This window comes from Rhinoderma darwinii, chromosome 1 (genome assembly GCF_050947455.1).
Source record: "Rhinoderma darwinii isolate aRhiDar2 chromosome 1, aRhiDar2.hap1, whole genome shotgun sequence".
NCBI classification, from domain to species: Eukaryota; Metazoa; Chordata; class Amphibia; order Anura; family Rhinodermatidae; genus Rhinoderma; species Rhinoderma darwinii.
The window spans coordinates 626,079,249-626,105,197 of NC_134687.1; the positions used below are offsets into that span (position 1 = coordinate 626,079,249).

Genomic DNA, 25,949 nt, shown 5'->3' on the forward strand with positions numbered 1-25,949 from the left:
TAGATTTATGCTAATTCGTTTCTTAATAGACAACTGGGTGTTTTTTACCATTTTACCAACTGGGCGTTGTACAGAGAAGTGTATGACGCTGACCAATCAGTGTCATACACTTCTCTCCATTCATTTTTAGCTGTAATCGCAGCACAGCATGATCACGCTGTGCTGTCTTTAAGTCCCACAGAAAGCTTACCGAAGTGTCAGGAGTGTGAATAGATATCGCATCCTGGCTGAAAGCGATGTCTATTCACTCTCAAGACACTTCGGTAAAGTTAATGTTGGAGTATGTGACAGCACAGCGTGATCTCCCAAGATTACAGCTAAAAATGAATGGAGAGAAGTGTATGACACTAATTGGTCACTGATTGGTCAGCGTCATACACTTCTCTTTACAACGCCAAGTTGGTAAAAAGGGAAAAAAAACGCCCAGTTGTCTATTAAGAAATGAATTTGCATAAATCGAAAATTGCTCCTAACTGGTTCAAAAATGATCGTTTTTCAAAATAAAAACCACTGTTGGTATCTACATTACAGCGCAAATCAGATTATGTAGGAGATAGCCACTTATAATCTGGTGACAGAGCCTCTTTAAAGGAACAGTGTCATCACAAATTATTTTTTTATATGTTAAAGATGTTAGTGCTTTATTAAAAACGTTTATATTTATTTGTGTGTTTGTGTTTTACTTTTTCTTATTTTTACACTTTTTCTTCCCTATGGGGGCTGCCATTTTTTGTTCCATTTCTGTGTGTGTCGATTAACGACACATACAGACATGGAATACGGCAGCCACAGTCCCATAGGGACTGCGAACGGCTCCCGTCCCATTCACTTGTGTGTACGGCGTCTGTGTGGGAACTGCGCATGCGCCGCTCCCACACAGTCCAATTTGAAATTGGCGCCGTCCGGCGCCATTTTCCTGTGGACCGGAAGTCGCGGCCGGACAGTAATATTACTACTTCTGGTCGCGGCTTCCGGACTTGTGCACTTGGACCAGCGGCAGCAGACGGAGCGGACGGGCCGGAGGGAGCCGCGGCGGCAGGAGCAGGTAAGAGATTTCAATGTATGTTCGTGTTTGTGTGTGTTTACTACTGTATGTTAACCTTCTACACTGTGTGTTAGCTCAAAAAATGGCGACACACAGTGTAGGAGGTTACACCGTTCAAACCCCTCGTTTATCCCGGCACTAGCCAGGATAAAGGAGGGGGGGGGGATGCTGAGAGCTCACTAGAGCGAGGGCTTTTTACCCAATTTTGCAATGCTGCAATTTTGGGAATAGCTCCATCTAGTGACCAGAAATGGGTAATACTATAAATTAGAATTAATTTATAATATTTCCTGACTCGTGAAAAAAATAAAAAAAATGTGAACAATGTTTAATCACCCACACACTAAATGTTTAATTTTTTTAAAAAAAACATGTTTTTCTGGCAACACATTCCCTTTAAGGCTGGGTTCCCACGTAGTGTAAACGCTGCAGAATTTCCGCAACAGAATTTTGTGTGGAAATTCTGCAGCATTTACAGTAGCAGCAAAAACACGCACCACAATTTAGTGTGCTTTTTTAGGTGGAATAACCTGCGGGTTCTAGGTCGGATACGCTGCATACCTAGCCTAAAGAGGTTGTCCAGTTCAGAAAACCCATTGTCATACACCCTATTAGTGAATTCTGGGGTAATAGTGGGGGTCCTCTGTTCAGGATCCTCATCTCTTGGGCAGTGGAGAGCGGTTATAAAGAGCGTCTCTCTCTCTCTGGAGGACCTGTCCTGTCCTGCATTACACAGACAACCCATTGATATGAATGAGCAGTGTGTAATGCTTCATTTTCTCTGTGGGGGCGCTGCAGGGGAAAAAGAACACTTATTTCCAGGTTTCCCCACAGATTATAGCTGATCACACCCAGCAGGGGGACACTTTATGATCAGCTGATTGTCAAGGGACCCTTCTAACATGTAGTGATTGTCCAAAGTGGCAAACCCCTATAAAGCAAAGGTTTGCATTTGAGTTACTGCCGATTTCACAGCATATTCGGATCTAGAGCTGACTCCAACTAGACTCCAACTAAGATTTGTACAACATGGGTGAAGCAAAGTTACTAAAGTGCACCTCTTTAAACTTTTTTCCTATAAAACAATAGTGTCTGCAAAAAAAAAGAAACTTTGTTTTACAGTATATCTTATTACAGAAAAAATGCTTCTTTGTTCACTTATTAGTCATCTCTTTCCCCCTATACCTAGCTTTTGCACCGTCTGTAACTGTTCAGAATCTCTGCACTCACTAAAAAACAATGTCAACTATGAGGAATGAAAGTCATCAGAATTTTCAGTCTCAATGGGGGATCAGAAGGAATGGTCATACCTGCTATGCTCCTATTGGACATTTAGTCTTCTTCTCAAGTCAATTGCTGATAACTCTTGGAAGAGGACGTGACATTTGACAGGCAGCTCACTGGCTGCTCAAATGTCACTTCCTGTCAGTGAGGAGCACACCATAGTAGTGTGTTTCCTTTAAATACTTTGACTGTCAATATGGGACCACTTCCATATGGACCCTGTCACGGTCTGTGGGTATGTGGACTGACTAGGCCACAACGCCGTAGCGGGAAGGCAGCTGGACAAACAACAGAACACCCAAGCAATACAAAGTCCAGCACAAGGGTACCTGAATAGTTCAGACAGTGGCAGAGGCTTTAGCACGGATGAAGACAAGTGCAGCAGGTTGCCCCAGACATGGCGGATGACAGCAGGTGCAGTAGGATGCGCCAGACGTGGCAGACAACAGCAGGTGCAGTAGGTTGCGCCAGATGTGGCGGATGACAGCAGGTGCAGTAGGTTGCGCCAGACGTGGCGGATGACAGCAAGAGCAGCAGGACATGACTCCAATCACTAACAGACTCAGGAACAATAACACAGCACGGGATACAGGAAACAGGCAGCAGGGCATGGGAACAACGGGAACAGGGCAAACACTAAGGAACCATTTGCAAAGACTAACATGGAAATTACTAACAACGCTCAGGGAATGAGCAAAGGGGCAGGGCCCTTCTTATAGTCCAGGGTGATCATGGGCAAATTGATGATGATTCCCATGTGATGAAGGTTTTAGGCTCTGTCCCTACAGGACGCAGCAGACCGGAGCGAAAGTGAGCACTGGCTTATCCTGGGGAGGAGATGCGGGCCAGCGCTCACAGAGCCATGGCTGCGGCCGCCTCGGGTGAGTAATCCCGCGGTAGCTACAGACCCCATGACTGTCAATGTTATAATCAAGGCCAGATTAAGGTTACTGGAGGATCCTGGGCAAGCACGTCTGAGATCCGGACCCCACCTGACGCCCTATAGCAGCCACATGAAGGAGAGGTTTCCATCTCCACTGAAGTCTATGGGAAATATGGAGACAACCGAGCCAGCGATTCCCTTAGACTTCAATGGATATTGCCCAACTTATGCATCGCCACCTTTTTTTAACTTGATAAGCCATCAGGAGACCCCCATTTTCCTGACAAGTAAGGGTCCCAGAGGTTAGCAGTGTATACCCTACCCATAAATATAGTGACTGCTAGGGGAACTAAACGATACTGGGCACGGTGGATTGAATTAACTGGCCTGGCCAGGGAGGCAGGTGGCCCCAAGGCATTTGTCCCTATAAGCCGGCCCTGGTAATAAGGGGAGCAATTTAGAACTTAATGGGGAACTTCACTAAGAAATCTGTTTTTCAATGTAGACATCACTTCACATTTCCTCACTCTTTCGTCCTTTTTTTTAATGACCTTTACCCTGAAAAACAGGTTTCTGCACAAAAAATTCTGTGGCAGGGCATTCCAGGCATTCATTGGGTGACTTATGAGGAAAAAATGGAGTAGGAGTCGGAAAAGATAAAGTGAAGATAGATAAGTGAGGGGCAGTCTAGACAGAGGCAAACATACCCATGGACTATGTCTGAAGGTGGGTCCGACAAGAGCAACTCTACTGCAGTCACACAGAAAATCAGAAGACAGCCAAAAGCAGTGTCCCGGACCTCATTACTATATCCGGACTCCAACTAACCACCAATGACTTCATATGCCACCATACCTATTCCTGACATGCTACATACAATCCATATATACAATCTATTATCATTTATATAGTCAAACAGCTAGGCCAAGCATTATTACATCATTTTCAGAAGTTATGGTCACAACTGAGCCCTGGAGCTTGTATGGGCCCAAAAGGTCTCTCTGCCCTATTTGAAAAGACCAGTACTATATGTTGCATCATGGTTGGGTGGCCCTAGTGTAGGTTTTGTTTTTGGTCCAGGAACTTCATGTTATGCTTCAGATTATGTTATGACCCTGTGGCCAGGTGCACTATATGACAGTGGGGGCTGTTTAGGGTGTCCCCATACCCCAACACTTCCCAGAATCAGTACTTTTAGCGAACAAGAGAGGTGGAAACCAGACCATGGAAGGCTTCCACCACTCTTTTGGTAGCTAAACAAGAATTGCACACTTTATACCCAAATGAGTGGCATATAGTGGTACAATGCGGAATAGTGAGGTAAAAAAAAATAGGGGCCCCATTGTATACTTTGGGCCCTATCGCCACAGCCTATGCCCTTGGAAAGTGATTGGGGTTAGAAGAGTTTAATGGCTGCCAGGGAGTAAAGCTTTTATTGATGCTTATCTTTTATGTGTACATGTCTGATGAGTTTTTAAAGAGGTTTTCCAGTACTTCAATATTGATGACCACATCCCCTTCATAGGGCATCCGTATGGGGATCATGTGGTCGTCATCAACTCATTAAGGTAAGGGGTCAGAGGAGGATATGAAGAATCGTTCTGATAAACAGGCGGTACACAGTCATTGCAGCCGAATACAACGCTGGTGCTCCAACTAAAGTGTCCGAAAACAACTCGTCATTCCTTAACAGCAGACGACCAGTGCGAGTGCCATTACTGTCTATGGGAAACAGAACGGCAAGACTCCAGAGAACAAAACAAATTGCATCACTGAGCAGTGGAAAACATCGCCTGGTCAGATGAATCCTGATTTCTATGGCACCATGCTGATAGAGGGTCACAATTTGGTACAAGCAGCATGATACCATGAACCTTTTCTATCAGGTGTGAACAGTCCAGGCTGGTGGAGGTGGAGTAATGGTGGGGGTGTTTTCTTGGCCCACCCTGGCTCCTCTGATACCTGTGGATGGACGGTTGAACAGTAGGACTTACCTAAGGATTGTGGCCGACCAAGTTCATCCCTTCATAGCAGCTGTTTACCCTGTGGTAGAAGGACACTTTAGCGGCAACTGCAAGAATCCCGTCTGCATGAACCATGATTCCTGCAGATCGACCTCAACACCTAAGAGAATCTATGCAGTTCTGAAGGCCAAAGGAGGCCCAATGCACTACTAGATGGTGGTCCCTAATAAAGTGGCCATTGAGTGTATTAATGCCTTATTTTTCTGTCAGTCAGGCTCTATCTATCTATCTATCTATCTATCTATCTATCTATCTATCTATCTATCTATCTATCTATCTATCTATCTATCTATCTATCTATCTATCTATCTATCTATCTATCTATCTAGTCTTGTTCTGCCACACAGGGGTCTGTATATAGATATGAGTGTATGATACAGTATTTCAGAACATGAAACCACTCCACAGATCTGGCAGCGGATTCTATTTCCCTGTGAACTCTGAGGTCATTTGTGGAATCTTCATCAATTCCGAACTTATCTCCATTGTGTACAGGTCTTTGAACTCCAGCACCTGTCAGCTCTATGTGCCTGGAGAGGAGAGCACCACTTGTGAACGCGAACAAAGAAAATATTATCATGAGAAGTGCACAGTAGGGGCCAGTCATAACAGTAACCCGATCACAGCGCCCGATGACAGAAATACAGAGGCACGTCTAGCGCAAATGTGAACGGCTTCAAACTCTATTCTTTAATAACAAAGCAAGACAAGCAACTGTATTATTATTACTTTACAGTGTTTGGAAGACAGACATTTCTATCTATCTATCTATCTATCTATCTATCTATCTATCTATCTATCTATCTATCTATCTATCTATCTATCTATCTATCTATCTATCTATCTATCTATCTATCTATCTATCCCATCTATGTAATATCTATCTACTGTATGTATGTATGTATGTATGTATCTATCTACACAGTATGATGGGCAAATAACAGTGCCATACGTTGTCCATTTAACATTTCATATATAGTTGCCTAGATAGCAATGCTACACAGTGCCACCACCATCACCATACACTGCAATATACTGTACAGTGACAAAGTAGCAGTGCCACACAATGTACAATACCCCTATACAGTGCTGAAATAATACCGCCATACAGTGCTGAAATAATACCGCAATACAGTGCTCAAATAATACCACCATACAGTGCTCAAATAACACCGCCATACAGTGCTGAAATAATACCGCAATACAGTGCTCAAATAATACCACCATACAGTGCACAAACAATACCAACATACAGTGCTGAAATAATACCACCATGCTGTGCACAAATACTACCAACATACAGTGCTGAAATAATACCACCATACATTGCTCAAATAATACCACCATACAGTGCTGAAATAATACCACCATATAGTGCTGAAATAATACCACCATACAGTGCTCAAATACTACCAACATTCAGTGCTCAAATACTTCCAACATACAGTGCTGAAATAATACCACCATACAGTGCTGAAATAATACCACCATACAGTGCTGAAATAATACTACGATACAGTGCTCAAATAATACCACCATACAGTGCTCAAATAATACCAGCATACAGTAACCAGATAACAGTTCACTACATAAAGTAATCTGTTAGCAGCACTATACAATGTGTAAATAATACTGCTGTATAACTTATATTAACCCTTCACTCAGTCTATTTTGTTCCTAAATGACAGAGCGATTATTTTAGTTTTTTTATAGTCGCATTTCAAACACCATAACTGTTATAGCTTTCTGTAAACATAGTCATTCGAGGGCTTGTTTTTTGCAGGGCAAGTTGTAGTTTTTAATGGGGTATATATAATTTATTGATTAACTTTTATTAACTTTTCTTGAGGGATGTAATAGAAAAAAACCTGCAATTTCTCCATTTTTTTTGGCGTCTTAAATTTACGCTGTATATTGTGTGATATAATCAACATAATAACTTTATTCTGCAGGTCGTTGCGATTACGATGATACCAAATTTATATAATTATTTTATGTTTTATTACTTTTGCACAATAAAAACACTTTCTTTAAAAAAGTATTTGTTTTTGTGTCGCCATATTCTGAGCCATAACTTTTTTTTTTTTTTGCCAATGTAGCTATATAAGGGTTTACTTTTTGTGGGAAAACTTGTCGTTTTTATTGGTGCTGTTTTGATCAAAGCTTTTTGTAAGGATGAGCAGAAAACAGCAATTCTGCCATTTTATTTAATTTTATTTTATTTTATACGGCGATCACCATATGGGTTAAATAATGTAATAGTTTCATTGACCTCTTTTCTCTCTACACAGCGCCTATTGGACAAACTATCAGCAGATTTGGCTTCCAGTACCATCTCTACGCTGATGACACCCAATTATATGCCTCCTCCCATAACATCACCGCTACTCGAACACAAAACACCAGTGATTGTCTGTCCGCTGTCTCTAACATCATGTCCTCTCTCTATCTGAAACTGAATCTTTATAAAACTGAGCTCCTTGTGTTCCCACCATCTACTAACCTCCCGAAACCTGATGTCTCCATCTCAGTGTGTGGCACTACCATAACTCCTAGGCAGCCTTTTTTACTCAGATCTTTCCCTTACGCCTCACATTCAGGGTATGTGCACACGATGAGAGGCTTTTACGTCTGAAAAGACAGACTGTTTTCAGGAGAAAACAGCTGCGTCGTTTCAGACGTAAATGCTGCTCCTCGTAAACTTGAGCTGCTCTTCATTGACTTCAATGAAGATCGGCTCAATTAGAGATGAAGCAGTCAATTTACGCGTCGTTGTTTGACAGCTGTCAAACGACGACGCGTAAATGACAGGTCGTCTGCACAGTACGTCGGCAAACCCCTTCAAATGAATGGGCAGATGTTTGCCGACGTATTGTAGCCCTATTTTCAGACGTAAAACGAGGCATAATACGCCTCGTTTACGTCTGAAAATAGGTCTTGTGAACCCAGCCTCAATCACTTACACGCTCCTGTCATTTTCACCTCAAAAAGATCTCCAGAATCCACCCTTTTCTTACGGAGGAAACCACCAAAACTCTCATTGTTGCTCTGATTCACTCTCGTCTTGACTACTGTAACTCATTACTAGTCGGTCTTCCCCTCACTAAAGTCTCCCCTCTCCAATCTATCCTTAATGCAGCAGCCAGGCTCATCTTTTTGACCAACCGCTACACCAATGCCTCTAATCTGTGCCAGTCACTGCACTGGTTTCCCATCCCCTTCAGAATAAAATTCAAGCTTATTACTCTTACCCACAAAGCTCTCCACAGTGCTGCACCTCCTTACATCTCCTCCCTCATCTCTGTCTACCACCCTACTCGGGCTCTACGTTCTGCCAACGACCTTAGATTAAAATCCTCCATAATCTGAACCTCCCACTCCCGTCTCCTAGATTTTTCTCGTGCTGCACCAGTCCTCTGGAATGCGCTACCCCAGACAATCAGATTAATTCCCAATATCCACAGTTTTAAACGTTCCCTGAAAACACATCTTTTTAGGCAGGCCTATAACATCCCCTAATCTGACTCCTTTCCATGGCCCTTTTAGATTAGTCATCAGAATAAGATTCCCTCACACTCCTTCTCTTCATGTCCATCATACACGGATACTGGCTGGTGACCGGCTCATGCAGCTTTATGTGTACCACCCCATGTGTATAAAAGATGGCTGGACTATTGTACTGAACAAATGCTTTTACACTTTGTGTCTCCCTTATTTCCTCATAGATTGTAAACTCTTGCGAGCAGGGTCCTCAAACCCCTTGTCTGAATTGTAAATTAGCTTTGTCACTATCTAATGTCTGATATTGTCTGTTTATGTTCCCTCTAAATTGTAAAGTGCTGCGTAATATGTTGGCGCTATATAAAGATTATTATTATTGCTCGGGTCTTGTGGAGATACTAATTATGTGTAGCTCTTAAAAAAAAATATTTGTTTTTTCATAATAAAGAATTTTGTAAAGGGAAAAAGTTATTTTTTATCATTAAAAGGGTTTTCCCATCAGAGACATTTATAACATATCCACAGGATATGTCATAAATGTCAGATAGATGCTGGTTCCCACCTCTGGGACCCGCACCAATCTCTAGAACAGGGCTCCCTAAACCCCGTTCTCCTGCTCTGTGTTTTGGCTGAATCGTGTGATATCCGACCATGAATTAGAGAAACAGCATAGCTCGCATGCTACGTTGCTTCCATAATTGCCATTCACTACTATGGGAGTTACGGAAACAGCGTAGCTCAGCGAGCTACGCTGTTTCCGTAATTCATGGTGAGAAATCACACGATTCAGCCACAACACAGAGCAGGAGAACGGGGTTTAGGGGACCCCGTTCTGGAGATCCTGTGGATATGTGTTAAATGTCTCTGGAGGGAAAACCCCTTTAACTTTATTAAACTTTGTTTTCTGCCAAAAAGTTTTCCCTCTTAAGCCATTTAGGTTCCGCGGTCGCTATTAACCACGGCATCTTAGTGGTTGAACGGGCAGGATAGAAGCAAATGTCAACCCCACCTGTTGAAGCCAGAGCCTGCCTTTTCATGGCGCTTTGGCATAATTACCCTTAATGACCGCCGTGAAAGCGGTATATGGGTAGTAATTAAGGGGTTAAAATTAGTGGTGGTCACAAGCCTAAGGCACCCGGTCATCTGTGGCGCCTCCTTTAGCAAGAGCAGTTGAGGCGCCCTGTGTGACCGCACAGGTCGATCACCCCTAAGGCTGGCTCTAAATATATTCATAATCAAAACTGATTGGGAAATAACATGAAACTGGATCAGGAGTATAGATATAGGGGGTGTAGAGGTAGCCGTCACACTCTGGCCCTGGGGCCTGATAGGGCCTAAGGGCTCCTCTGCCATATAAGAAGACACCAGTATTAGAAATGGCGCAGAGTAGGTGTGGGCTCTTTTAAAGATTTTGCATTGGTGCCCAGGAGCATCAAGTTAAACCTCTGAGACGGTTCCTCACAGAAATCATTACCCAGAAACCACTGGAAAACAGAAAAGCCAACTCTGCAGAAGTCACAAAACATTGTAAAAACAAGAAGCTTCATCAGTTGTAAAAAGCAGGAAACACATGAGTTCCTGGTGACTGCAGCTCTGTCTATGTAAAGAAAACACATCCATGACCCCCGATTGAAGATATCCCGCCCCATCGGGTGTCAGCCATCCGCAGCGGGAAACCATAGGCCTTTGCTGGCAAAAAAGTTCCAAAAATATGAGGTTGTACAGCTGCTCTTTATCCAGAGGAGGATTGTGAGTGACCCACATTTAGACATGAGCAGGTAAGAGCCTCTCCATCTGTACTTACACTCTGCTCCATCACCCTGGTGTCTTCCCGGGACAATGGAAAGTTTACAGTTTCCAGTGCTGGATGGGTGAGGTGAACCAGGTCAGAAGCATGAAATAACAAGAGATTAGAGCTGAAAGTGCACACGAGGGAAAGCCCCGGAGCAATGGAGGAAAAAAAATAATACAAAAATAATTACTGCAAAAGGAGAATGGAAGTCTGCGTAATAGTTCATGGAACCGATCCCTGCCTAGGAAAATACTCTTGTATTATTATAAGATGATAACAAGATAACTGTGGGTATCTGGACCGGGTCCTAAATAAGTGATTTTACTTTCAGAAGGACCTGGTTGAAACATCTAGAACCCAATAAATTAGTAGCATGGAGGACCAGTCTATGATTAATAACATCACAGTAAGCTGAGGAGCAGAGCTACAGAGGTGGACACCTCCTTCCTGTATTGTCTTATAGGGGTGACCATATTAAAGGAACACACTTCCTTCCTGTGTTGTTTGTATAGACAGTTGAGCGAAGTATGTGCACTTTATGGCAGATGCAATGAATGGCAGTCAATTGACAGAGAAATGTGATAAATTGTTAAAATCTCCAGGATGTGATGGGATACAACCCCTCCCCCGGAGACCAGGGAGTGACAGGGAGCTGCATACAGAGCCTTATCTGTGTGTGTGTGTGTATAGTATTACTATCTTGCCTTATCTAGGCCTCCAGCAGTACAACAGAGCTGTTGTTACCTTCCCAACCTTCAAATAATAAGATGACTCCACGGATCCTGTCCCACTCTATACAGCAAAGCTGACAACTGAGCTAAAGAAAACAGTGTCAACCTGTTGTGACAGCAAATGACTGTTGTAGGAACTGAAATATTCCAAGATTTTTTTATGTTCATAGTCACATTAAAAATAATTTTTAAAAAATACAAAAACATATGTATTTATAACAGAAACCTGATGTCATTTTTTTAATGATTCATTCACTTTAAAGACTTTGGTGCTTGCCACTTCAAACGACACAGGCCAGGATAGATGCTGTTCATGATCAGGGGGAGAGGAATCATTGAAATGGTTCAACATGAGATGGTGGGTGGTGTATGAGTGAGAATAGTACTGGCATTTCTGATCGAGATGTTGAAGGTGAGTGTGGTTAAAGGGGTTGTGTCAAGATCAACATTTATCACCTATGCACAGGGTAAATAATAAATATTTGATCTCTGGGCCCCCCACCAATCACTAGAACGGGAGTCCCGAGCCCCCTGTTCCTTCTTACTGCATGACCGCATTGAGGAAGAGTTTGAATGAAGCGGCGGTCGAGCATGCGCAGTGTCACTCCATTCTAAGTCTATCAGACTGACGGAGATAGTACAGTCCTCGGCTATCTCTGTCAGTCCTAAAGACTTTGAATGGGACGTCAGCGCGCAAGTTTGAGCACAGCCCTATTCAAATGCCTCCTCACTACAGTGAGGAGGGATGGATTGGGCTCGGGACCCCCGTTCTTGTGATTGGTGGGGCTCCCAATGGTGGGTCCACCAGCGATTAGACATTTATCACCTGGGTAGATGATAAATGTCGATCTTAACACCACCCCCTTAAGATGGTAGTGACTAGGGGCGCGGGAGGATTGACCTCATTTTCATTTTACAATGGTGCCCTCTATCCACAGGGCAAAACCCTACATCATCGGTTACAGTTTGCAGGACTGAGCACTTACTTTGTCCCCTTATCAAATGTGTCACAACATTGTGACATTGAAGGGGGTGGTCAAAATAAAAAATTCACACGAGATGATTGATTGCAGTAAGTTGTATTTGGCAGCATCTTTCAAAATCTGTGTCATATTGTTGCCAAAAGATAGTTCAGTCCAAGGCCACACGGAGAGCAAACTCCTAACCCGGCCAGCTGCCGCCTTCGGCTGCTGCTACTTGTTTATGCTTTGGGTAAAATTGACCACGTTTTTTTTGCAGACAGATTAACCTGACTGTTCGCCCGAGGGTCAGCGCTGGGAGGAAAACAATTCATTAGTTATTTCCTTGAGCGCTGAGCATGGTATGAATGTCAATGTGGAATCTTAAAGGGATCAAGAGTCATATGTGTTTTGCAGCACTAATAAAAAAAAACTATTTAGATAAAACATTTTTATACTGGAGCCGTCACTTTATAGTACTTCATGGCAGTGCCCACTTTTGAACGATATCCTGTCAGTTTCAGCACATTTACCTATTGAGGGCTTATAATTATCATGAACTGTCACATAGGAGTTGATATTAGCAGGCGTCAGAGGTGTAGCTAGGTTCTCCAGCACCTGGGGCAAAGATTTAATTTGGCATCCCCCCAAACCTCTTTCCTGACATTTCCTTCCTCCTCGCCATGTTTGCTTTCTCTACCACTCAATGAGGTGTAATTTTTTTTTCACCTTTTTTCTTATGTAACTCGAGCTTAAAACCATTTGTATATTTTACAAGCGATGTAGTTCTATAATGGAGTTACCATAACAATAAATTAAAAGAAAATAAATAAAGATTGTATAACTGAGGCTAATGAGAATATATGGTGACATAATGAACAACCTCCTCTTGTGGATAGTGCCACACAGCCCCCTGTAGATAGTGCCACACACCTCCCTTTGTAGATAGTGCCACACAACACCCCTGTAGATAGTGCCAGACACCTCTCCTTGTAGATAGTGCCACACAACCCCTCTGTAGATAGTGCCACACACAGCCCCCAGCAGATAGTGCCACACACACCACCATTGTAGATAATGCCACACATGTCCCCTTGTAGGTACTGCCAGCGCCCATGTAGATAGTACCACACTGCCCCCCTTGTAGATATTGACACCCTCCCCTCCTTGTAGATAGTGCCACACACACAACCGACCTGTAGATAGTGCCACACACATCCTCCTGTAATTAATATTAATGTCCATATATGGATAGTGACGTCAGGGGCTTCTCCAGGAGTGGAATCCCTGGGAAGAGGGGTGGCAACGCTTTGGCCGGAGATTCCTCCATACCTCCCAACTTTCAAGTATCACAAAGAATGAAAACCGATGCAGCGCGCATAGCAACACAGTATAATGCCCTGTAGCTGCCCCCACACAGTATAATGCCCTCTAGCTGCCACCATACAGTGTAATGACCCCATAGCTGCCACCATACAGTATAAAGTCACACAAAGATGCCCCCATACAGTATAATGCCCACACAGATTCTCCCTTGCCGTATAATGCCCACACAGATGCCCCCATACAGTATAATGCCCACAGAGATGGCCCTTTGCAGTATAATTCCCAATCAAATTCCGCCATACAGCATAATGCCCCTGTAGCTTCTCCCATACAGCATAATACCCCATATTGATGCCCCCATACAGCATAATGCCCATATAGTTGCCCCTTTACAGTATAATGCCCCCATACAGTATAATGCCCCCATAGCTGCCCCATAAAGTTCAATGCCCCATAGCTGCCCCCATAGAGCTTAATGGCCCCAAAGCTGCCCCCATACAGCATAATTCCCCATACAGTATAATGCCCTATAGCTACCGCCATACAGTAGAATGCCCCCAGAGCTGCCCCATACAGTGTAATGCTCCTATAGCTGCTCCCACAGTATAATGCTGCCATAGCTGCCCCCATACAGTATAATGCCACCATATAGTAAAATGCCCCCACAGCTGCCCCATATAGTATAATGCCCCTATAGCTTCCCCCATACAGTATAATACCACCATAATTGCCCCCATAAAGTACAATGCCACCTTAGATGCCCCATACAGTATAATGCCTCCTTAGATGCCCCTAGTGCCAATGCCCACATTGATAGTGCCACAGTGCCCATGTAGATAGTGCCAGTGTGCCCTGTAGATAGTGCCCCTATATAGTGCCACAATGCTCATGTAGATAGTGCCACACACCCATTGAAGATAGTGCCACCAACCCTGTAGATAGTGCTACCACATGACACCCTGCAGATAGCGATATTGGAACTCCCTCTAGGAGCAGAATTCCCAGTCAGAGCATAGGCTGGGGTTTCCCCTCCTAGATGCTACTGTTCATATATGGACAGAGACGTCACTGATGTCACTGTCCATATATGGGCATTGAAGTCAGGGGCTACTCCTGGAGCAGAATCCCCTGCCAGAGCGTCGGCAACGGGGATTCCGCTTCAAAGGAGCCACTGACGTCACTGTCAATATATGGACAGTGATGTCAAGGGCTTTCCCGGGCACAGCGCTTAAAGTAGCACTGTGCCTGAGGAGTCCTCGGTGAGCGGAGGAGCTCCCTCTGCTCCTCCGCTCTGAACTAATGCTGAAGACGTCCTGAGGACGCAGATACAGTTGACTATGGAACATACCCCAGGCCGACCGGGATGATTGGGAGGTATGATCACTGATGTCACTGTCCATATATGGACATTAAAGTCAGGGGCTACTCCTGGAGCGGAATCCCCTGCCAGAGTGTCGGCAACGGGGATTCCGCTTCAAAGGAGCCTCTGACGTCCCTGCCCATATATGGATAGTGACGTCAGGGGGGATTCCGCTCCAGGGGAAATATTTAATTTTATCTGTGCCCGGTCCCCCCTGCCTCCCCTAGCTACGTCCCTGCAAGGCGTGTATATGTCTGATCATCACATGACCAGGAAAGATTGTTATTCCAATGAAGGATGAATGACAGCAAGCAGAGATCTTGAAAACTGTTGAGATGTAGAGATTAATCTTGCAGATCACTAGAAGCAGTCTGTACTGAGGGTAATATGTTGTCTGATGGGACAGCCCCCATAAAATTTATTTTATTGTGGTTGAGTTCAGGCAGAAATAGTCCTCTGTTTTTCCTCCTAGAAATGTGGGTGTTACCAGTTAGGGGTGTGTCCCTACACAGGCTGACACTGTCCAATCAGTGCTGACAAAGTGAGACTGGGAAAGGACACACCCCTTAGACAAAGGGAATGGTAACACCCAGTTGTTAATTTATTCTTCAATTTCTAGGAAGCATAACAGAGGAACTGCACAACGCGAGTTCTAAGAAAATGTATTTCAGAAATGTTATTTCATGAGGAATACAAGTATTTACTAAAATAGACATGTCAGGAGAGGTGATGGGTCCCCGTAACCCCTTAACGACATCCAACGTATGGGTACGTCATTGTTGCTAGGTACTTAACATATGGGTACGTTGGAGCGTTAAGTGGTCACTGTGTCTAAAGACACAGTGACAGAGTAAAGATGGCTGCTGTTCTTGACAGCAGGCTATCTTTACACGTGGCCCAGGAGGATGGCGCTCCCCCCCCCTGCATTGGCGATCGCTGTGATTGGTCAGTCAGTTCAGACCGGCCAATCGCGCCTTTTTGCGGATATAACCTATCACTGTGCCGCAGGGCACAGTGATACGGTGGGGATTGGTGCTGTCTAGGACGGCACCAATCCCTGCCATGTACTTGTGATGGTGCCAGATCAGCATCTGTGGCCATTTTTTTTTGACGCAGGTTTTTATTTTTTATTTTTCTGCCAGCAACATCTCTGTGTGTGCGCCCTGCAGCCCTTGAGCGCTGATCAGTGACCACCATCACCACCATGCTAACATTTTGGCGCAGGTTTATTTTTTGGCCTATTTTTTCTGCACCATCTTTTTATGTGCGCCCTGCGGCCACTGAGTGCTGAGTCTATAATCAGCCTCAGTGGTAATTTGTTGACGCAGGTTTTTTTGGGTCTTTTTTTATATATAAACTGTCAAAAAGTTGAAAAAAGTTAAATAAAATATAGTTACGTGTAGCTAGTACCTGCATAGGTAGGGCCTTAGGGTAGCGGTAGTTTAGGGGTAGCTAGTACCTGCATAGGTAGGACGTTAGGCTAGCAGTAGTTTAGGCATAGCTAGTACCTGCATAGGTAGGGCGTTAGGGTAGCGGTAGTTTAGGGGTAGCTAGTGCCTGCATAGGTAGGACGTTAGGCTAGCAGTAGTTTAGGCATAGCTAGTACCTGCATAGCTAGGGCGTTAGGGTAGCGGTAGTTTAGGGGTAGCTAGTGCCTGCATAGGTAGGGCATTAGGGTAGCGGACATATAGGTTAGCGTCCGTTTTATAATAAAAAGAATTACATAACATTTTAGGTAGTTTTAGCTATACAAATTTTCTAAAGTTAGTGTCAATTTACTGTAGTATATTTCTTATACTACAGTTTTGTTCTAAAATATAGTGCTACATTTAGTGTCAGTGGTTACTGTAGCATTATAGTTTTAGTCTAAATTTACTGGCGTATACTTTTTATACTACAGATTTTTTAGCACTAATATATAGTGTTATGGATTTAGCGTCAGTTAGTGATGGACATTCAGTTTTTTTACTGAAGTTCGTTCACTAAATTTTACATAGCGTAGTTTTATAGTTTTAGTCTAAATTTACTGCAGTATAATTTTTATACTAGTTTTTTTAGTACTAATATATAGCGTTACAGATTTAGCGTCAGTTAGTGACGGACATTCAGTTTTTTTACTGAAGTTCATTCACTAAATTTTACATAGCGTATTTTTATAATTTTAGCCTAAATTTACTGCAGTCGTTTTTATACTACATTTTTTTTTTAACAGATTGAACGTCACTAAATTTTAGTTAGTGTCAGGTAGTCAGGAAATTCTTTACAGTTTTATATTGGCATAATTTTTTGTTCAGGAAATTTTTTATAATTCCATTTTTTTTCTAAACTTTTATTTTCTTTCTTTCTTTCTTTCTTCTCTTCTTTTTTTTTTTTTTTTATTCAGCAATTTTGAAATACTTGTGTAAAAGCACAACACACACAAACCCCTTTGTAAAAATAAAGTCAGTGTTACACGTGTTCAAGCACTACACACCCCCCTAATAAAAATGTCCCAATCATCCCAAAGGGTCTATTCAGCAGAGGAGGCATACGCCATCCTGGCCTCTGACAATGATTCCGCCAGCGAGGGAGAAGAGTAATTCACCCCATACATCTTGTCCTCCTCCTCCTCATCATCATCCAGTGATGAAGAACCCCCGCAAAGGCGACCCAGGACATCAGCTGAGGCAACCCCCCAGATAAGTGATTCCGTGTGGAACCCATCACCTGAGAATTATGAGCCTCAGATCCCAGAATTCATAGGTAGCTCAGGAACTAGTTTTGAGTCTGATCAAACTTATCGAGAATTTCACCTGAAAAAGAACGTTGTGCTTGGTTTTGACGTTACTTTATTCTTTCATGAGTTATTTACAAGCTTCTCTTTGTTTACAGCCATTGACATGTCGCAGAGGTTAACACGTGAGGAGCGGATAGAAATTGTGTTGATGTCTGGTGAACGCAGTACCCGGGTCATTGCAGCAGATTTCAATGCAAGACACCCTACGAGACCACCCATCTCCCATGCTACAGTTTGCAAACTGCTTGCCAAGTTTCGTGAAACTGGTTCAGTGTTGGATTTGCACAAATGTGGACGCATGAAAACTGTCACTAATGAAGAAACATCAGTGGCTGTCCTAGCTTCATTCAGCAAGAGCCCACAGCGTAGCACTCGCCGCATGTCACTGGAGAGTGGCATGAGTCGAACATCCCTTCGGCGGATATTAGCTACTCACAAATGGCACCCTTACAAACTCCAGCTGCTGCAGCATCTCAACGAGGATGACCCAGATCGGCGCACTGAATTTGCAGAATGGGCAAAACAAAAATTGGAACAGGACCCTCAGTTTACACAGAACGTTTTGTTCAGTGATGAGGCAAACTTTTATGTGAATGGTGAAGTTAACAAACAAAACCACCGCTATTGGTCTGACACTAACTCACATTGGATAGATCCCTCCAAGACTGTTGGAACACAAAAATTGATGGTATGGTGTGGTATATGGGGTACAAACATAGTGGGGCCATTCTTCATCAATGGAAACCTCAAGGCCACGGGATATCTGAAATTGCTACATGATGATGTGTTTCCCTCTTTATGCACTGAAGCTGGCACGTTCCCTGAGTTTTTCCAGCAAGATGGTGCACCACCACATTATGGGTGTCAGGTCTGAGCATTCCTAGATGAACAGTTTCCTGGAAAGTGGATTGGTCATCGTGGGCCAGTTGAATGGCCCCCTAGGTCTCCCGATCTGACCCCCTTAGACTTTTATCTTTGGGGTCATCTGAAGGCAATTGTCTATGCTGTGAAGATACGAGATGTGCAGCAACTGAAACTACGTATACTGGAAGCCTGTGCTAGCATTTCTTCTGCGGTGTTGCTATCAGTGTGTGAAGAGTGGGAGAAGAGGGTTGCATTGACAATCCAACACAATGGGCAGCACTTTGAACACATTTTATAAGTGGTCAGAAACTTGTAAATAACTCATGAAAGAATAAAATAACGTTAAAACCAAGCACACCATTGTTTTTCTGGTGAAATTCTCGATAAGTTTGATGTGTCACATGACCCTCTTCCCATTGAAAAAACTAAAGTTGGATACAAAATGGCCGACTTCAAAATGGCCCCCATGGTCAACACCCAGCTTGAAAAGTTTCCCCCCTCCCATATACTAATGTGCCACAAACAGGAAGTTAATATCACCAACCATTCCCATTGTATTTAGGTGTATCCATATAAATGGCCCACCCTGTATTTTGTGTGGTATAACTATCTGTCTTACAAGCACATACATTCAAATTTAGAAAAATGTTAATATTTACAAATTTTCTCTAAATCTTGGTGGTTTTTTTTATACAAATAAACACTGAATGTATCGACCAAGTTTTACCACTAACTTAAAGTCCAGTGTGTCACGAGAAAACACTCTCAGAATCGCTTGGATAGGAGAAAGCATTCCGGAGTTATTACCACATAAAGTGACACATGTCAGTTTTGAAAAAAATGGCCTGGTCCATAAGGCAAAAACAGGCTGTGTCCTTAAGGGGTTAAAGTCCTGAATGCATAAAGGGTTATATTTCCATTGCCTAGTCCAGCAGGTTTGACAGCATGTATACTGCCAGGGGTGTCGAAAATGTGTGATCAAGGAAAAACATTTGCAGTCTCTTCCTGGCACAATGCACAGGCCATCCACACCCATCATCTCCCAGAAAGTCACAGGATTATTATCATGACCTGGTCTTGTGATATACGCTCAACTATTAATGCTGCTGCATTTTAGACACATATGTTTCTACACAACTGGCTCCCATAGGTTACAGATCGCCCCCTCGGCTGCCGCATATGTTATCTAAAAACCTGCATTACTGACTTTAATTGCAAACAGATGGTTCTGCATCGGCTGCATCGGTGACTCAGACCGTAATGGGAACTGTCAGCGACAGCCATGGAGTTCATTATTGCAAGGGTTTTCATTTTGTCCATTACGTTTGCCTTTGCTTCAGCAACGAGCCCTTAGGTAACCTTATTTCTAGGTCTTTGTCATGTGAGTTAAATGTACAATCCACGTTATGTAGAAGACAGAACAGAAAGATCTCTGTATTTAATGTAGCGAGACTTTGTTGAGAGAAGCGCACATCTGCACAGAGACATTCTGTCTGCACATGTTAGCGATCGCTCGATGAACCTCAGGAAAATCACTCTGCAGACCGCAAAATGACCCTAAAACTGAACTGTTCAAGGTCGTTCGAACAAAGATTTCAAAGTCATACTCCCATCTGCCTCTCCTTAGAAATGGACATTTGCGGAGGTTAGTTTTTATTAAATGTATTCTCACATAAAAGTGGATCTGTGAGCCACAATTGGTCAGGCTCTGACAAAACTGAGGTGCGGAGTCTAAGGCATCTCCTTGTTCTTCACCATAGAACCCCCACATACAGTAGAACCCACCATAGAACCCCCACATGGACTTGGCACCAAGGTCATGGTCCCCAGAGTAGTCACATTGATGGTGATATGCTGCTAGGAACGTCAGGTGCGAAGCCAGAGGTCAATACCGGGACAGTGGTCAAGATGCAGCAGGCCAGAGCAAGAGATGAAGATGAAATCAGAAGACAACCCAGGGGTCAAAACCAGGAGATCAGATAATAGATTCCAGACGACAAACCCAAAGGAGTAAGAAAAGCAAGGCCAAAAGCAAGGTCTGGGCCAAAACACAAGTTAACTAGCTCAGGAGAATGCACCATATTTACAAGCATGGTCCAGTAGCCGGATCCTCTGGTTTAAAGATGCTGCTCCGTGACTTCATGAGATCGAGCCGGTCATCATGTAGATATTGAGTATACAAATGTTCCACCTGTGGCCCACCTGGGCATTCCGCAATCCAAAATAGTCTAACTTTTAATGCACAGCAGACCTCATCTATTACTGTTAGTAAAGCAGATCACTAGCCTCTCGACTGACTGCTAGCATGTGCAGCTGACGGAATGATGACATCACAACTGTGATGGCATCAAAAAACAACTCCTTTGTGATGACATCATCATCCTAGTGTGGTGGTATCCTCAGCCACAATCAACATAATTTGGGAGATGACAATGAATATCACCAGGCAGATAAAACGTAAGCAGACACTATTTGGGGGCACTGTAGTGAGAAAATGTGGTTGGCAGTGTCAGGAGGGGCACTGGATGGTATTGCAATGAAGTACATTTGGTGAGTGGTGTAAGGGGTGTGGCTAAAATCAGTAAAAACAGAAGAGGTCGGTCAGGAAGATAGTGGAGTGGACAGAAGAACCACCATGACTAATGGCTGTCATGGTCACAGGGTATGTGGACCCACAAGGCCGCTCCGCCGTAGCAGAGAGGCAGCTGACCAGGTCACAGTCTATATTAAAGTCAATAGTAGATAGTAACGCTTGGGTACCTGAACTAGTCCAGGCTGTGGCTTCAGCACAAATGGGGGCCGGTGCAGCAGGCAGCGGCAGGCATGGCGGGCAGTATCCGATGTGGCAGAAGACACTGGACATGGCAAAAGACACTGGACGTGGCAGAAGACACTGGACGTGGCAGAAGACACGGGACGTGGCAAACGACCGCAGGTGCAGTAGACACGACTGCAACACTGGTAGGCACAGTAACAAGAACAGTACGGGATACAGGAACGGGTAACAGGGCACGGGTAACAACTGGAATGGGAAACACTAAGGGACCATTTGCAAGACAGACTGGGATAAACTAACAACGCTCAGGCAAGGATCAGAAGGGCTGGGGCCTTCTTATAGACCAGGAAATCATGGGCCGTTGATGATGATGATTTTCTGATGTGCGCACGCTGGCCCTTTAAGACTTGGCACGAGCTTGCGTGCGCACCATAAGGGACACAGCAGCATGGAGCGGAAGTGAGTGCTGGCATCTCCTAGGAAGGAGATGGGGACCAGCGCTCACGGATCCATGGCTGCGGGCGTCGGGAGGTGAGTAAACCCGACGGCCCGTGGCCATGGACGCTACAGTATCCCGCCTCTTACGCCCCCTCTTCTTGGGGCCAGATCGAGAGAGAGGATTTTTTTATTAAGAACAGGATTACTGAGGTTCTCTTCTGGCTCCCAGGACCTCTCCTCAGGACCAAACCCTCTCCAGTCCACCAAATAGAAAGTCCTTCCTCCTACCCTTTTGCAGTCCAGGATCTCCCTCACCTCGAATAAATCAGAAGAATCGCTGGGAGCAACTGTGGAACTAGAAGTCTTGCTGTAGCAATTCAGGACCACGGGTTTCAGGAGGGACACATGAAAGGACTTGGGGATTCTGAGGGTAGGAGGCAGCCTCTGCTTATAGGAGACAGGGTTTATCTGTTGCAGAATCTCGAAAGGACCAAGGAACCTGGGAGCAAACTTGTATTAGGGTACCTTCAAATGAATGTTCTGAGAGGACAGCCAGACTTTAGTACCCGGAAGATTCTTTTTGTATCTGCCTTTCGCTTCATGCGATCGACTGCCAGCAAAATAGAGGACCGGGTCTGTTGCCATATTTGCAAAAAGTCCCCATATACAGAGTCAACAGCGGGTACCTGAGAAGAAGTCGACACTGGAAGAGGGACTCTAGGATGTTGACTGTACACAATGTGAAATGGAGTGGAAGTGGTGGACTCACTTGTGTGGTTGTTGTATGAGAACTCGGCCCATGGAAGAAGCTGTACTCAGTTATCGTGCTATGAAGAGATGAAGTGGCGAAGATAATTCTCCATTATCTGGTTGATCCTCTCAAACTTGCCCATTGGACTGGGGGTGATAGGCTGAAGAAAAGTCCAATCTCACATCCAGGATTTTACAGAGGGCTCTCCAGAACTTTGAGGTAAACTGAACCCCCCGGTCGAACACAATGTGAAGAGGCAAGCCATGCAAGCGAAAGATGTGTTGAATGAAGAAACTCGCCAGTCGAGGAGCAGAAGGTAGGCTGGTCAGCGGGATAAAATGTGCCATCTTAGAGAACCGGTTCACCACCAACCAGACAATGTTGAATCCTGATGAGGGGGGAAGGTCTGTGACAAAGCCCATTGCAATGTGCTGCCAGGGGGCATTGGGTACAGGCAGAGGTTGAAGCAGGCCGGCCGGCTTGGAGTGAGTAACTTTCTTATAGACCAGGAAATCATGGGCTGTTGATGATGATGATTTCCTGATGTGCGCGTGCTGGCCCTTTAAGGCCAGGCACGAGCATGCGCGCGCACCCTACGGGACACAGCAGAACGGCGCGGAAGTCAGCGCTGGCGTCTCCTAGGAAGGAGATGGGGACCAGCGCTCACGGATCCATGGCTGCGGGCGTCGGGAGGTGAGTAAACCAGACGGCCCGTGGCCATGGACTCTACAATGGCCCATATAAATCTGTTAAATAAATTTGTTTTAGAAATTCAGGAAAGGGGGGAGGGGGTGACAGCAGTCAGACCCCCGCCGATCAAACATTGGTGGCATAGCCTATCAATATGCCACCGATGTCTGGAGTCAGGCAAGTCCTGCCTACAGAATTTACTTTAAAGAGGCTCTGTCACCAGATTTTGCAACCCCTATCTGCTATTGCAGCAGATCGGCGCTGCAATGTAGATTACAGTAACGTTTTTATTTTTAAAAAACGAGCATTTTTGGCCAAGTTATGACCATTTTCGTATTTATGCAAATGAGGCTTGCAAAAGTACAACTGGGCGTGTTTAAAAGTAAAAGTACAACTGGGCGTGTATTATGTGCGTACATCGGGGCGTGTTTACTACTTTTACTAGCTGGGCGTTGTGTATAGAAGTATCATCCACTTCTCTTCACAACGCCCAGCTTCTGGCAGTGCAGATCTGTGACGTCACTCACAGGTCCTGCATCGTGTCGGCACCAGAGGCTACAGATGATTCTGCAGCAGCATCGGCGTTTGCAGGTAAGTCCATGTAGCTACTTACCTGCAAATGCTGATGCTGCTGCAGAATCATCTGTAGCCTCTGGTGCCGAGACGATGCAGGACCTGTGAGTGACGTCACAGATCTGCACTGCCAGAAGCTGGGCGTTCTGAAGAGAAGTGGATGATACTTCTATACACAACGCCCAGCTAGTAAAAGTAGTAAACACGCCCCGATGTACGCACATAATACACGCCCAGTTGTACTTTTACTTTTCAACACGCCCAGTTGTACTTTTGCAAGCCTCATTTGCATAAATACGAAAATGGTCATAACTTGGCCAAAAATGCTCGTTTTTTAAAAATAAAAACGTTACTGTAATCTACATCGCAGCGCCTATCTGCTGCAATAGCAGATAGGGGCTGCAAAATCTGGTGACAGAGCCTCTTTAAAGCCTATGTCCACTTTCGCAACCTTTTTCTTTGCCTCAATGCATCAATGAATCTGCAACACAAAGGGTCTACCTTTTTGTGCATACAGCTCCTATGCAGAACTATGTGTCTCCATGTTTACAGACTACAAAAAAAACACTTTGTACACTGTTTTAATGGGAACAGGGCCTAAAGCAAGTTGTATCATAATACAGTGATATTCACGCTTCAAATTCCCAGTCTAAACCTTTATTTGCCCCAGCATAAATAAGGAGAAGAGAAAAATCTTCAATTCTCCGCCTTGTCCTGTCTACAACAATACAACCTGGCAGGCTGCCTGGAATTCTGGTACCATGTTTCTGTTAAACCAGCATTTACCGCGTCACTGTGATACATGATAATCCCAGTAATATTCATGTAATATACACTAAAACTCTTTAGACTCAATTAACCCCTTCATGACTGCCATACGGCTATATACGTTCCAACTGCTGATGCCCCATGCAGTTGTCACGTATATAAACGTTGGCAGCCTGGAACAGGGTTTAATTTAAGTGTAAGCAGTGCTGCACTTTCATGTCTGTCGGGACTTTAAGATGCCCGGAACACACCTTTCTGTAGATTTGCAACACACACCACCCCCCTGTAGATAGCACAAACCCGCCTGTAGATAACGCCACACACAACCCCCCAATAGATAGTGGCACACACAACCCTCTTGTAAATAGCGCAAACCCACCTGTAGATAGCGCCACACACAACCCCCCAGTAGATAGTGCCACACACAACCCGCCTGTAGATAGCGCAAACCCGCCTGTACATAGCTCCACACACAACCCCCCAGTATATAGTGCCACACACAATCCCACTGTAGATAGTGCAAACCCGCCTGTAGATAGCGCCACACACAACCCCCCAGTAGATAGTGCCACACACAACCCGCCTGTAGATAGGGCAAACCCGCCTGTACATAGCTCCACACACAACCCCCCAGTAGATAGTGCCACACACAACCTCACTGTAGATAGTGCAGACCCGCCTGTAGATAGCGCCACACACAACCCCCCAGTAGATAGTGCCACACACAACCCCACTGTAGATAGTGCAAACCCACCTGTAGATAGCGCTACCTAAGCTCCTTCTAGTAGCAGAATCCCCGGTCAGAGCGCTCTGGCAAAGGATTCCGCTCCTAATGATGATAAATTTGTAGCTTTTGCCCTGAGAGGAGGTGCCCATTTCATCCCCAAACTCTGACCTACATGGCCTTCACCGATCGAGAGATCCATGGCAGTCGGATAGCAGTCAGCTCCTGTAGCCTGCCTAGAAACTCAGGTCCTGGGCACTGGTTGTCATGAACCGTTTGTGAATCTGTATAGGGAATAAATCACTGTGTGCGCACACCTAACATAACTGTGAGTTATTCCCTATTATCCCCAAATTCTTGAGTAGGTCACGACCATCGCCCAAATCCAGAACCGAATGGGCAGACAGGCTGCAAGAGTGGCTCTCTAGGATCTAGGTGAAACTTTGGGGGGTTGGGGAGGCATCTCCGCTCAGAGCAATAACTGGATTTTTAGTTTGGCTATCTATATGAATTTGTAGAATTAGGCTTCAATGTAATTTGGAGGTAGGTTGGATGGTCGGTGATTGGTCTTTTATTTAATTTACGGGAACCTTGCTCAGCATTTCCAGTAATTCTGAATCCCAGGTATTTTGTAATGAGGATTTTCTTATCGCCTAGTTTTGGCACGGTTTCTTTAAGCTTGTC

General features: G+C 44.4%; 1 long non-coding RNA gene across 1 annotated transcript in view; it reads right to left on the reverse strand.

Annotated features, from left to right (window-relative positions):
• The window catches only part of LOC142747917 (uncharacterized), a 79,285-nt gene extending 58,460 nt beyond the window's left edge, over positions 1-20,825 (reverse strand). The window contains exon 1 of the long non-coding RNA XR_012882092.1: positions 20,633-20,825. This is a non-coding gene — a long non-coding RNA (uncharacterized LOC142747917). The remainder of the gene's footprint in view (positions 1-20,632) is intronic.
• Positions 20,826-25,949: the final 5,124 nt, after the last annotated feature.